Source organism: Acipenser ruthenus, chromosome 7 (assembly GCF_902713425.1).
Source record: "Acipenser ruthenus chromosome 7, fAciRut3.2 maternal haplotype, whole genome shotgun sequence".
Taxonomy (NCBI): Eukaryota; Metazoa; Chordata; class Actinopteri; order Acipenseriformes; family Acipenseridae; genus Acipenser; species Acipenser ruthenus.
Window position 1 is genome coordinate 3967470 of NC_081195.1, and position 16046 is coordinate 3983515.

The 16046-nt window shown below is 36.2% G+C and overlaps 1 pseudogene; it reads right to left on the bottom strand.

The window, feature by feature from the left end:
• The window catches only part of LOC117415685 (catenin alpha-3-like), a 216080-nt pseudogene that overhangs the window by 41513 nt on the left and 158521 nt on the right, over positions 1 to 16046 (bottom strand).

Here is a 16046-nt window from a genome sequence, read left to right on the forward strand (position 1 = left end):
GTTGTATAGCTTTTGATGACAGATTTCCTTTCACATACTGGTGACGTTGTGTAATAAGGTGTGCCCCTCTTCTTCGTTTGCCTGGAGGAAGCTGTGTTTTTGTGAGGTGGTGACAGAACAGACATTCTAGAACCAAACCCTTGATGCTGCTACATAAAGGGCGGGACAGTGTGCAGGATTCTCCTTCATTGCATGGCTGACCCTTTAAACTTCAATAGCTGTGAAATGTCCCCCACTAGAGAGGTTCTGGCTTGAAAATGCCATCGAAAATGTGCATTGGTCAACAGTTGGACCAATTGAGTGCTTCATTTAAGTTATATGAGAAATAATGCCATTATAAAATGTGATTACAGATTAACAAGGTGTTAGAGGCAGCACTAAGATCAATAATATAGAGCCCAATGTGTGTTCCCTATCATTTATATTGAGGCAAATCATTCTTTACCGTGCTAAATTAAGTCAGTTGGTTTGAAAAATGACCACCAAGGGTGTGCAGCTGTCCCTTCTTTGATTTTGTATAGATGTTTTCTATTTACTAACTCACAGTTGCCATTGTTGCAGAAGATCAGAAATTAGATTTGCACATACCTAGAGTTAATTTCTAAAACAGTCTCGACAATTCTCTTGCTATGGGTAAGAAACACATGTGGGACTGCTGAAGGAGGTTGTGGCTGAAATTGAAGCAAACGCGTTCTGCATTTCAGAACGAGGACAACCTGTGGCAAAAATGCAATTCTTCAGCTCTTGGAAAACAGGGAGACAAAATCCAAAACCATCCTCCCTGTACAACCTGAGAGAATCTATTATCAGCTCAATGGTTTCACAAGACCAAGACTCTTAAAATATATATTAGAACATATACTCTTGCTTCAACCTTTTTTTCTCAACATAAATTTGTTGTATCAACAGATCATGTTCTAGTAGGAATGCATTTGGCCATCTGGTTTATTGTCCTACTTTGTTGTTCCTTGTTATCTTTATAATGCTGCAATTATTTAATTTCTCCCAGAAAACAGGACCCTTCAGAATGCTTCAGAATTGGAGATTTAAATTATCTGTAAGTAGTATGTGGATAATATCCAATCTGCCAAGCAGTCCAGACTGCTGTATTCACAGAACGGCAATAACATGTTAAAACTAATAATAACTCCACTGCTAAAACTAATAACGTTATTGCTTACCTTTAGGTATCACCTTCTGCTCTTCTGTTTTCACCACATTTTGTCAAACTGCCTTTAAGCATACTGTAGCAATACTGAAGCCTCATCTAAGAAGCAAGTTTTTTTTTTTTTTTTGCAGTCTCGTTGCAATAGACTACTTTGCAAGCAGGCAAAGCAGTCTACAGTAACTGCTTTGATTAAACCTTGCCCTGCTTTCTGACCAATCTCTTAATGATTGTGTACATTGCTAAACTTCATTGCAGTGCTTTCTGAAAATGAAATACTGCTACGTTGAGATGTCTTGGACATTCTAAAATGGGTTAGTCTCTTACCCGACACTGCGAGAAAGTCATCAACGCTGGTGATGTCATCCACAGCCTCGGTCAGGAGGCGCACATAGTTTTCCCAGGTCTTTTTATACACCTCCATGTTGTTCATTACAGTCTGGCTTTTATGCCTTGCTGCAAGGGCCAGGGCAGCATTGATTACCTGTGGACAGACAGTGTTGTTTAAGTTAGTTGTAACAATAACACCACCTATGAACACTGCTGAATATCAGATAAAGAAAGTGAACATAATGCCCACAAATCCTCAGAGAGATGTAACGGTGGTAGAGCGCTCTAGCAGGATAACTGGGCATTACATTTTGACATGGGTGGGGGGTGTGGGTATAATACTGCATACATACTGTAGTTTGGCTTCGAGTGAAAACATTTAAGTAGCTGGGCTTTTGCCAGAAGCTCTGCAGGCACCTGCTGGCTCTTTTACTCATGAAAAGCATGTACAAACTCAATTTACCTTAGCCTTATATGCTCAGGTTAAGTTCTGGCTTTGGTCATTTAAGATTAATCACTGGAGGTGGCCAGAAAGCTACTGTAATCAAGGCACTTTGTTAAAAGCCCTCTACCTGACTGGTAAAAATAAGATCATGCTGCTTAACAGGACTCAGAGAGATTGCCAACAAAATATCAATTAGATTTACATGATCTCAATATGTATTTGATCATTCAAAGCTGTGCAGCATACATGTAAAAGGTTGTCACAACGTTAACAATGAAAACAAAATGACAGGTACATTATTTAAACAGTTGTAGCAACAAATGGGGATGTATAACGTTATATTTTGTTTTGGAACCCCGCTATTTACTCTTTATGTCCCTTTTTTGATTTAATTTCAGTATTTATATTTCTTCCATATCTAACTTCTCTCTTCAGGAACACAGCTGAAACTAGCTTGATTCCCTTTACAGTAGTAAACGAATCCCCTGTGATCAGTGATATATGCTACATTAAATAAGAATGTACTGGAGGTAATAATACGATGTTCACATGATGCACTTTTCAAGCTTATCATAGCTTATCTGGATGCTTTACTTATTATTATATTTGTGAAGTGTGATAATGCCACATTCGTATTCTCAACTTTACCAATAAAAGAAAAAAAACACATGCCATGTTTCAGTACTTGAAAATGCAATTTAAGTGAATTATGGCCTTCTTGATGAACAGAGGACATGGTTTATAACAGAGGACTGTGACTTCCCCATTCATCCATTTAAAGGGAGAATAATCTCTCACCCAGTCCTCGGTAACATTCAACAGTGTTCTTGATTATTTGCTGGTCTACCTGACATTATGGCCCATAACAACACTAACATAAACTGCCTTCAAGGGGATGTTAAGTGAGTCTGTGGCAGGAAACAACACTCCACTGTTGTGGACATCATTTATATCACCACATACTGTATGCAAATGCCACCTTATTTTCATTCATGCAAAATTAATTTCTTTTTTAAGGCAATTAAGAAATAAAGATGGTGTTTAGACGTTAGCTACATTTTTTTTTATTATTATTTTGAAACAGATACATTGCTATATTTGAATATTGATACAATAAATGGTTAAACATAGAAAGCTCTAAATTGCCTTCCTCTCTCATATTTATCAGAATTGTTAAATTGCTGTAATCCCAGGAAACTGCATCTCCACAGCCTCTTCAGTATAGCGTGTGATTTGCTTCAGTGGTGGTCCTTTTGCTCATTTTTCTGACCTCAATTTTGTTGACAGAACTAGCAAGATATTTTGATATTGTTTCAGGAGATACAAACCAATTGACGCTTCCCAGTGGAATTGCCCAGTTTTGAAACCCAATTGACACTTCCCAGTGGAATTATCCAGTTTTCAAACCCAATTGACACTTCCCAGTGGAATTATCCAGTTTTGAAACCCAATTGTCTTTGCCAATTCCTGATTTCATATGAAGACTTTAATCTGACCATTTCCAGGATCTCCACTTTGAATATCAAAACATCTATTTCAATTTCTATTTAATATGAATCTCTTCAAATGTTTCACTTTAAATGCTGCCTCATTGATTCTTGCACAGCACAGCCAATTCGTTCACAATTGTTTTTTAAAAAAGGCTACTTTCATAATGAAATTAGTTCTCAGAGCCACACAATTCACTTTGAAATAGACTGCACAAACCGAGGAGTTTGACAGTTCAATACAGACAAGTGAGTGAAGGAATCACTGCCCATTGTTAGTAGATAAAACAAGTGTTGTAGTGTTGTCTCTCTTTCAATCTCTTCCATTTACCAACAGTGCAGCATGAAAAAAAAGCTTCTGATGTCTTCATATATATAAAAATATATAAGTTGGTTGTTCTAGTTATCTGTTAACACTGTGGGGAAATACACAGCATAATGGTCTCATATTGAACAAATAAAATCAGAATAGTCTTAAGAGAAATACAGGGAATGCCCACTTTTCACCAGTGTGTGTTGTTCCCATGATTCTTATCCAACATGTTGGCATGGAAAGTCTAGCTATTCAGACTCCAGTTTGAATTGCTATATTTCAGTGTAGTTTTTAAGCAGCCAACTTCAAGTGTTTACAAGACTTAAACATGCATGTCTGAAAGCCAGGTGCCACCTTACTGATCCTACTGAGAAACAAACAGAGAACAGTGTGTTATTTAGTCATTATTTCTGGTTCAGAGCTGCTTTTTTATCCTTTGGAAACACCAGCTGGAAACACAGTTTGACCATCATTTTGCTCTGTGACTGGAGTGATTGATAAAACAAGTGCTGAAAAGTTGTTATTTTGTATTTCAAGGCTGCTATAGTTTTGGGTATATGGATAAAAACCTGTTGTTTTATTGTTTGTTATGTTTTTAATATGGACTTACAGTGAGAGAGTTAAGATTCTTGCCTTTCACAGATGCCACACAGATGCCACACTAGACACACTAATAACAAGCAGGTTCTGGACCAGGTAATACTATTTCTTACAATACATCAGGGCGTGGTTCGGAAATGCCATTATTTTCAAAGTTAATTTGCTCCTTCGGCGTCCTTAAAACAATATGAATTGGGTATTCTGTCTGTTATATATTCATCCTCATGTCCACTGAATAAAAAGTCTTTAAAGCAATGATCACATTAAGACTTTGGAGTAGATTTTTTTAAGGCTAATTGTGTACTTAATTCATTTTTTTATAGTGGGATATGATAACAACTTAATATTTTAGGGCAAATGTATAATTTGGTAAAGGCAGCTCATGCTAGGTATAGTTCCCCATTGGGGACGCAATAGAGAGAATGTCATAGTAAACTCATTGTAATGCAAAAAAGGTTGTATTGCCATTGTCATGAGCAGCACAATTAGGAATGGCAATATTTTCATTCTCTGTATGGGCATCCTTGGAACAGTTATATTATCCAGGAATACAATTATAGCTCCAACAGAGTAAACAGCATTGCAATCAAGCAGCACAATATTTTAGAAAACACACACACACACACACACACACACACACACACACAAACAGACACACACACACACGCACACATGCACACACACACAGTTAGCCTCATTCTTGTGCGTTGACCCTTAAAACTTGAATTGTAAAATAGAATTTAGCATCTTGATCCTAGAACAAGCAGTATGGAGCAGAATTTAGTGTTGCCTACCATCAAAATAGTATTAAAGCTAATGATAGGTACAATAGGACTTTTAAAATGTGTAGCACATTTAGCAGCAATTAAATATGAATAAAGTAAGCTGTTGTTTTTCTACATATACAGTATAATGAGAAATCCAAGACCTCTGTACTTCTAAGGTCACATATTCATTTTTGTACCCTTAAAACTATAAACTCTATTGCATGGAAACATAATCCTAAAGATATATTGAAACACTACATTAGCATACAGTTCATGGATGAAAATAGGTTTGCATTTACAGACAGGCAGCATGCTCAGTCGTATATGAGACATGCACTATCATCTATCATATGTTAGACTACATATTATGCATCTGGTTATTTTATTCCTTGTATGTTAAAGCAATACTATCATGACATGTATATGACAGCATGCTTGTTGTGAATAAGGGGGTGCACCTAAGGCTTTTTGAACAAGCATGTTGAAGAAAGAAACAAGCTGGTGATGCAAATTCCTTGAGGTCTGCATGGTAACTGTAATGTTACTGCCATATACAGGTAGAGAGGTCTGGTCTAATTTACCATACACTCAATCAGGGTGATTGGATGGCCCTTTTATTAGGTCTATAGCTGTAGAGACAGCCTGCTGCTTCTTATATCTATTATCATAACACCCTGCTGTCTGCAATCTAATTTAATCTTTTTTTTTCCTTAATTACATTTTACTGTTTCAAGAAGAAACCTTACTTTATGAGTCTCGATTATTAAACCATTCACATGACAATAAGTGGATGCCAAAGAACAAAAAAAAAATCACTGTGTGTTTTAAATTATCAACATGTACAGTGCTGTATGTATGAGTTAAGAAAGGGTACTTTAACACAACCATTCACAACACATACTGTATTTCTACGACTCTGCTGGCCTGAACTGGCTTGTTTGTTTCTCAGTCAGAACCAGCCTCATTTATTTGACTTACTGACATTGGTTTTTAGTTGGAATATTTTGCTACACAGATAAAAATCTTAAACAGTTCTGAATTTCTAGTAGCATTATATAGCTGTGCTATGACCCCCTGAGCCATTATTTTGGTATTTATTTTACTACAAAGTCATTAAATCTAACTTGGTCTATTTTTTGCAATGTCTTTAGCATATTATATTAAAAATGCGTACTATAGAATGGAAGAAAACTGGAACATGTTTGTATCTAGGCAGTTTCCTTCTCCAGTACAGACAAAACAGCACAGTTTTCTCTGTATTCTCTCTCTGGTGCAAATACTTTCTCAAGACTATATAGTGCTATCTTAATTGTGTGTTGTAACAGCAATTTAGCAAAAATTGTCCTTTTTTGTAGTATGCTTGGTACACAACAAAAAATGTGCATTTTCCACCCAAACATCCAACTTTTTTTCTTAAGCAATCTTCAGTATGAAGTTCCAATGCCAAAAGTATATCAAGCCTCCTAACACCATAGTACAGTTATAACCACTAAGGGCTTTGAGGCATTTATTATTATTATTATTATTATTATTATTATTATTATTATTATTATTATTATTATTATTTATTAGCAGATGTCCCCATCCATTTCTTTAACAACAGTGGAAGAATTCTCGATTATTATTATTTTTTTAATTTGACAGCCAGCAACAGAATAAGAGTGTCATTGAATTGCCTGCTAGAAAAAAATAAAACAAATAATCAAACGATGAAACCAATTCTCATTGCACAAACATATAGACATATGTACAGTCTTGTTTGTTTAATTATAAAAATGATTTAGAAATCTGTCATGACAGTAAGTCCAATTAGTGTTTAGGAAGTTGTCAATTATGAGAGCTGATTTCATTTATACATTTAATGAATTCTGGTATAATAGTTCATTATATTTTAACACAATTTTCACAATAAATTCAATCCAGACTAGAGACGTTTAGTACATTCATTATTTTTTGTTCAGTCCTTTTTTTATCCTGGAGTTGTAAATCTACAGTGTTTTTTTTTTCCAAGGACATAAAAATTGAAATATGTTATATCTAGATCACACAATAAATATTTTATATTTCAAATGGTTTGAAATGTCGAGATCTTGTGATGTCAATGAAAGATACAAGCAAACCAAAACATACTTGTCTTATATCTTTTGAGGAGATACAGATTTCAGGATGTTTTGTAGCATGGGATGTGAAACAATCACTCATTTTCTGGTATCTGACAACTCATGTCAGACAGTGGCTATGTTTCCAATGATTTTGGCATCCAGACTAGAACAATGTTTTTCTTGATGCCATCATCATATACCTTTCTAGATTTTGGAAATGCACCTTCTTAGTGTGGAACCCCTTGAGGGGTAGACCACTACAAGTTTGGTACAATTGACATCTTTCCATGGGCAAAAATGCATCAAATTCAAGGGACAAATTGAAGAACCATCAACTTACTGAGACAGAAGTACACCTTCTTATCTCATGCAATCCCTTTGCAGGTCTTGTGTTAAGTAATTCTTATCGCACAGCTTCAAAACATATAATGCACAGCCACTAAAAAAAAGCCAACTAAGGGAAAAGGCACATCAGTGCTTCCTAACAGCTGTCAAAATTATATTAGTAGGAATTGCACAACATATTTCTTTGAGAAATCTCAAAACAGGTTAATCTGTTTTTACAATACATTCTTTAGAAATATGAATTACAAATACAGTATCAAGTTGAGATATACATATCTCCAGACTGTCACCGATAAAACCACTGAAATGTCAGCAGAGAGAAGGGCTCCCTGTTTAACTTAGTCAGTACAACCTTAGCTCACGTTCCTTTAGACCATAGCATCGAATCCTGCTGTTGGAAAGTATTTTAATACAAGGTACTTCTCTCACTATATTTATAGTAGTTATAGCCTCTTTGAAAATTGAAATAATTTGGAGTTAAGAATCGTGTATGTTGTTTGAACTTAAAGCAGTGCAAATTTTACCAAGGTTTTATTCATATTACAGTGAAGCGACTGATGATTGCATTGCTGAAATAAGGGATAAGTAATTTCAATGCAATTAGCAGTTGTGGATACATTTAACAAATAACTGCACTTAACCATCCTCCAAGACAAGTAGGGTGATCCAGATACATGACTAGGTAAGCACAATTAGATTGTTTCTATAATATAATTTTAACAGCTTACACAGTTGCTGTAAACACAATTTTTAATACAATAGAGGTTTAAAGTATAGTCTTTTTATGATTGACACCTGCAATATTAGCATAGCCCCTCCTTAATTACCAATAAATGACACCCACTGGAGCAGTATGTACACGTTTGTTGTAACCCCATGTCATAAGAAAAAAGGACAGGGTCAAGTAGATTTTTTTCAGGAATAATAGTGCAGCAATCGTTGTTTGCTATCTCTATTTCCATTGTAAATGCAGCCTATGTAATGCACAGCAGTTGGAAGAATCCGTAACTACAGTAGGGTAGCATTGTTTTGAAAGGGATCCTCTCGTATGAAAGTGGTATTATCAGTCAAGTAGGCTAGTAATCTTCAGTCTTTAGATTTAACTGCATAAGAACCAAATTAAACCTTAAACCCTACATCATGCTTTTCAACCCAGCAGCAAGCTCCCCTAGGCTAGTTTCTTAATATGCTTAACCCTTTCATTACCCAATGAAGTACCTTGCTTTCACTTTTAGTCCACTAGATGTGGACAGAATTGGATATTGTATTTGTGCATACCCTTAAACCTTTCCAAACAAATATGAAGGGTAATAGTTAGACATTTAAAACTGTAAGATTGTTCAGAAAGCTATTTAGCTGATTATACCTTAAGGTTAAGCATCTATCTACTTTAACAACCATGGATGGTTTGCGTTAAAATTAATAGCCAGGGACAAAATTGTAAGCCTGCTGGCAATAATACAAGAGTATACTGTTTTGGTGTACTGATTACATGCTGTTCATTAAAAATGGTACATTTTTCACACAGTACAGCTGAAATGCTGAAGTTTATTAAATAACCTTGGAAAAGCAGTTTGGGTAATCACATTTGGATATATCCAAATGTAAAGAATAATAATTAAATATTGTAAATATTGTATGTCAAATACAAACTTACAAGATACAAAAAATTACAAGACTAATTGAAGTTAAGCACATCTCAGATTAATTTGAAATGTTTTTCTTTGTCTATAAACCATACTATAAGTATTCTTGGCCACATTATACAAATGCATTGTACATCTCTATACCAGTGGCTTCTCCAGAACCCAAACAAAAATACTTGATTGGTTCTCACCAAATCTGCAACCTGAATAAGGCAATGGACAGCACTGGATATGAGGTTGTGGACAAGACCATTTAACCAATCCCCCAAGGGTGGTTTCTGGCATCCTCATGGGGGAATGCTTCAATAAGAAATGCATGTTTTTCATTGCATATGAAACTCTTTAAATACAATGGGACCAGTAGACAGGCAAGCTTGGTTTGTAAAATGTGTATAACCCGTTTATACAAATGTGTTTTTTTGTGCATAATGTATGTTTACAGAACCCTTACAGTTTTGTTAGGGGCTGTATGTATGAATCCCTTACATGATTAACAGGTGTTCCTTGTAAAGGTAGAAATTGGACTGAGACAACCAGAAACTAAGAATTTCTCAGTGGCCTCAAGACTGAAATTACTGCATGGACAATTAACAATGCAGAAGTAAAATATCTTATGTCCAATTACATTTTCCTGTGCCTTTAGTAAAATAGACTGCATAATAGTAATTCATTTCATACCTGAGGGCATAAGGTCTCGATGTGGTGTGCTGCCATTTGAACAATCTTGACACCATCTTCATTGGTTGAAATTGAGCTGGTAAGATTAGCAACCTGTTTTAAAAGAAGAAAAACATGCTTTATTGGGATTTTAAAGAGCAAAGCAGTAATGATCTCTGTATAGATAAATAAAGATTAACTTCCATGACAACTTCAGTCTTATACTTTGATAAGCTCTGTCATTCTAGACTCGTTGAGCCATGTCACTATTTAGTTTAGTGGTTCAATAGAAATGGATCATAGTGCTGACGTGTCCCCAAGAAGGTCCAATGGAAGACTCCTTTTTCAAAAAAAATAATCACCATATCTTTTAACAACCCCTTATACTGGCAATATTATTTTTTTCTCTACCATGTAATTGTTATGAGCAGCAAACAAACAAACTTTGGTACGCACAGAAGCCATGAAATTTCTTTTTTTTTTTTTGTAAGTCTTGCAAGCTCATCACAATTGTAATCTTGAATTCAATAAGGAGTGATTTGGAATGCTTCCTTTCAGATGCAAAGCCTTTATTAAAAAGCAGACAGGCTGCTGAGTGGGAGAACAGAATTTGATACAATTCACCAAGATGGAGAGCCAGAGTTACTCCTGTCAAGTTAGAATAAATAGAGTAATGACTGTGACTCTATACAGTATACAACTTAAATGAGAAGGATGTGGTTGCCACAACTAAGGAATTAAATTTGAATTCTGTAGCACTTACAGTATATTCATTTATTTGATTGTATATATTGTGAGGAAAGCGTGGTGTCGCCTTTAAGGAATAGCGACACTGTGGAGGAAACTACACAACCCAGAATCCCGAGTGCCAATTAATTGGGAGGGGTTACTGGGTTTATAAGGAAGCAGGGCAGAACAATCGGGGCAATAGGTGATCGTGGGGAACTCCACCTTATTGTCCTGTGGAAAGAAACCTGTATTCTTCAGTGTGCTGTAGAAGATTGGAAGGTAAAGTGAACGTTTGTATTTAAAAGTAGTTTGGCATTCAGTTAATGCAAGTGCATTTTTCCTCTTGGTGAGGTAGCCTTTTGTTTTGTTAAAGGTGGATTATTACTTGTGAAACATTTTGTTTCTGAAGTTTATATTACTTCTCAGTGATCGATTTTTAAGTGTATTTTTTGTGTAGTTGTGCGCCGTCACAACAACAGCGTCTGTTTTTACGTGTTGTAACACAGGACCAGGAGGTGTGTTGGTTATTCACACACAGCAGAGACAGCAAAATAAATCAGACACAAAGGAGTCGTCAGACTTGATTTATAAGACGCTGTTTATTTTGAACACTGGTAGGAGACAATTTGCATAGAGTTTGCACAGGAAAGGTGGACAAGTGGTTTTTGGTTTGTTTTCAACTTGCATCCGTGGACAACCGGGAGTTGGCTGCCGGGGTTCTTCCCCACAGTCTGGATACAATTTATTGCCATCTGTATTCCTGTCTCTGGACGTCCGGGGTCACTTCATTTGTGTTCCTGGAACCCTTCTTAAGGAGGGGACCTAACCTATACTTACCTGTGTTTAAGAATTACTCCAGCAGAGGGGGTTGCCGTATACTTGCCTGTGTTACAGGATTACCCCAGGACAGGGAGCACGTTGTCTTCTTACCTGTATTACAGGATTACCCCAGCAGGGGGAGCAAGTTTCTACTTACCTGTGTTACAGGATTACCCAAGCAGAGGGAGCACGTTTTCTACTTACCTGTGTTACAGGATTACCCCAGCAGAGGGAGCACGTTTCTACTTACCTGTGGTACTGGATCACTCCAGGAGAGGGAACCTGTCCTGCAGTACAGAACAACTCTGACAAAGGGAGTTGGTCCTGCGCTTACTGGTGTCAACTGACTCACTCCAGGAGAAGGAGTCTCTTTACTGCTCATCGGGCTACACGTCTACTCTGGTTAGTGAGGCTCGCTCCGGTGGACTTGGACTCTTCCAGTTGGATCTTTTACAGGCCAAGTCTGTGCCAGTTGGTGGGTGTGGAAAACCAGTGTCAGTCAGTACTCCGACACTTGATCTTTTACAATATATATATATGTAACATGGATAGTCAGGATTCAGTCAATCACTGACAAGAATAACCGTTCTGCGATTTGAGCATTTACAAAAGAATGAAATGAAAGGTTATGTGACAATAAGTATAGGGATGGGGGACGGGGGAGGGGGGAAGGGATGCAACCACATTTTTACAACTGCACCCTTATCTACGTATCACATCTTTATGCAGTATGGAACATCCCTTTTGTGTTTGTTTATGTCAATTTGAAATGTGTTTTGGTCAACTGTTTAGAGTTGGAGAAGAGTACAAACATCCAAAATAAGGTACATTAATAAGATACCTCAACTAGCAGACTACAGACTATACTTTTGTAGATTATTGATTTGTAAGATACAAATCAATAAATCTGCACCCCTATTTTCAGAATTAGCTTAGTTAAAACTACATTGTACCAATTCCACAAGCAATCCCAAAATTACAATAGACAAAGCATGATGCTGCTGCATTGAAAAACCCAGCAATGCTGTAAGCAAGTTTGCTGTAGGCTAGAACTGTCAAGAGGCCTATCTTGACTTTTTATCATCCAACATTATAGGTTAAATCAGACTAGTGGTGACAGCACATGTCATCTGTCAGATGGTCTACCTTTATCCTTGAAAGAACAATTGGATGATTTCAGGTCTAATGTCATTGTGAATGATTCATATTGATTCAAAGTTCATATTGGATATCCCCCTCAGGATAAACATAGGACGCCATTATTTATTTGATATTTCTCAAAACGACTTATACCTGTACAATATGTTACCAGGAATGCAACCATATTCAACAAATATACATTCTTAATTATTATTATTATTATTTTAATTAATCGCAAAATTGTTTAGGTATTTTATTACACATCTTTTGTAGAAATGTGTATTTTAGGAAAACTTGTTTGAACAGTTTTCCTCTTATTAATGTTGCCAGGTTTTACTTTATTTAAAGCACTGAGGTGTTATCCTTTGGCTTTTCACAGCCAATAACTTAGACATCTTAGTATGGTTTCCAACACTGCCCAACCACTTACCTCTTGGACAGAGACCAAGCCACATGAATTGCAGTCTATGAAACTGGTCTTTGTTGAAAAAAATGTCCTAACTCCACTCCGCAAGATAGCTTGTCTATAGCCTGATCTTTGTATTTTTAATGAATGATGCTTAGGTATTGCCTCCTCAAATCTATGCATACATCACATTCCCAGTAGTTAAGATAAACATTATTTGAACTACTAATGACATAGCAGGTGCAGGACAAGCATCTTTACATATTTTTCCATGTGAGCTCAAATATATACATACACAACCAGTACTTAAATCCGGTACTTAAATACAAAACATAATTAAAAACTACACGTCAAGCCATACTGAATTGGATTGGAGGATACAGTTTTAACAGATAATAAAGATGCATAATTAAGATGCTAATTAACAGAACCATCTTTAACTGAGAACAGTCGCTCCATCTTAATGCTCATCTGAAAGGTGCTTTCAAGTAATTAAGCAAATCTGGGCAGCATTCCAAACTATAGATCAGTACTATTTTTCTTACTGTCAGTTCTGTTCTTGAAGCACTGTTTAGGGATCAGCTCATACTTATGTATTTGATTTTAAAGAGTGTAATATGATAATATTTCTGTGAATGTCAATCTGACTCTATAACAAATTCTATACATTATAACTCCTTTACTTTGATAAATCTATCCATACATATATCTCCTTTTTTTTAATTAGCAAATGACACAATTGCATTCTATGTAGTACTGCACACACTTTACATAGGTTTTGTTTTTTTATAATTTTTAAAAGCTGCTATGATTTCACTGTAATTCTATGGTAAGTGTTACGTAATGCTTTAACAAAGTCATTTTGTCTACAGAATGACTGAATGATGGAAATCTTACTGTTCTTATGGTACTTTCTAACTTGTTTTACATTTTGCTGCTGTTTTTCTGCAATATTGACTGGTGAATCTGTGCACTATCTCAGAACACTTAATAGATGTACAACATGTAATGATGTGTATCATTGAATATATTCATCTATTAATTCCTACAAACACATTAGCATTGCAGCAGTTTGTTTGGAAGTACAGGACTGTATTTTAATAACAATACAAATGACGACCAAAACATTTGTGTCCTGTAAGAACTTGCTCTATGCTACAGGAACATGTAGAACATTCTAATAATTTACATGGGCTGCAATGTTGATAATCCACTCATTCTCTTGACAGCATACCAGAATGACATATCTGCATGGTTTATTTAATTGTGCTGCCTCACTAGGTAAGTAGTTCTTAATCCTGAGAATTTCTGGGATCTCAAAATACCTGGTGAGCCATCCCAACAGAATTCTGTTACCTTAGGGCAACTCAGCCAGTAACATGATTATATGCATGTATAAGTAGATGTCATATTGGGCTCATCCTTTTAACAGAATACTGCCTCAAACCTCACCTCAAAGGACCTCTGTGGTTTGAGGCGGGCAGTGTAGACCACTGCTGAGCAGAGTCTGGCAATTAAGCAAAGTGGTGCCAGACTGCACAGGTTTCTGATGCAGTTTCCATTCCACTGAGACTATGATTAATCACACAAATCCTGTTCACTCATTGCTCAGTACAGCTTTAACATGATTATTTAAAGGCTATGGACAAACAAAAATCTTTAGAATCTACTGTTATAAATCTACACATCATTAGATGGTTGCTAACTCCTCAGTAGAATAAAGCAAACTCGTCTCTGTGCTGGATGGACACAGGTTAAATTCCAGTTTAAAGGTCATCTGTTTATACAGACTACACTCCAGCATGGCGTAAAGGTCAAGTCCAGTCAGATGATATCTCAAACTGACATTTATTTTATCATCTACATGTATGAGTAGACGATTTGGATTTGGTATTCTTGTTAAAATTCTGCCTACAGTAGACACCCTCACTCCCCATCGGCTTCTGTTATGGCTCCTTCCTTTTGAAAATGTTATCTAACACACTACAGACCTGTACAGGTTAGTAAAACATAACATATTACAAAAGCAATTCAACTTTTAGTACAATACGTTTGTATACCTTCATTTGTATATAACTGCGCTGAACTAAATTCAAACTTCGGAAATACTGTAAGTTTGAGAACTCCTTATATATAAAATATTCTGGCATTTTTCATTTCTTATTTTTTCAGAAATAAAATGCAAGGACTGCTTTTGAACTTGACCTCTTCTGAAGTCATGAGCTTGTGCCAAGTGCAGTCTGATTTGTTGAGCTCTTCACTTGAGAACATGCCCATGCTAAAAACAAACAAGTCACATAAAAAACAAACAGATGAAGTGACATTATTTAAGCACAACTCCTGAAGCCATGTCCCTCATATACATATTCATGAAGAAAGCTGTCAGAGCCTGTGAGTAGTAATGATGCAGTGACATTACATTTGAAAGTTACCCTATTTTGAGTTTAATCTGTCTAAAGTTATAACTATAATCACAGTTGCACATTGCTTTATATTTACAGCTCCTATCATATTAAAGTGGCATAGTACCTGAACTAACTTAATAAAATAGTGGTCTGCCAATGTCATATGAGTTCATTTAAAAGTTTTTTTTCTTTTTTTTTTTTTTTGCATATTAAGGTCTACATTTATTTTTCAATGAAATTACTTGTTTAAAGAAAAAAATAGATGTAGGCCCACGAGAATGAAGAAAGTCATCAACCAAATGGGAGTTTTGGTGATAACATACATGTTTGTCAAGAATGTATGCACTGAATATCCATCTACCTTAGCATTAAGCATTTCAACAGTCCAGCCAATAGGCAGTTGGTACAGGGCAGTGCTCTGCTCATATCCCACCTGTTTAATGGTACAGCACGGCCAATATGTTACTGATGCTTGGTTACGACTGGTGACAGCAATGATCCCCCCATATGCAATTAGCTGCTTTTCTAGATGTTTACGGGAAAGCACTGTTTGCCTCACATATTTAAACCAGGGATGTCCAAACCTGCACCCAGGGGCCCAATGTTGCCCTCCAGACCTCTAAATCTGGTCTCCTGATCTCTTAGTTGCAGGTTTAGAGCTCTGTTGCATCGTTTACATGCCCACATGGA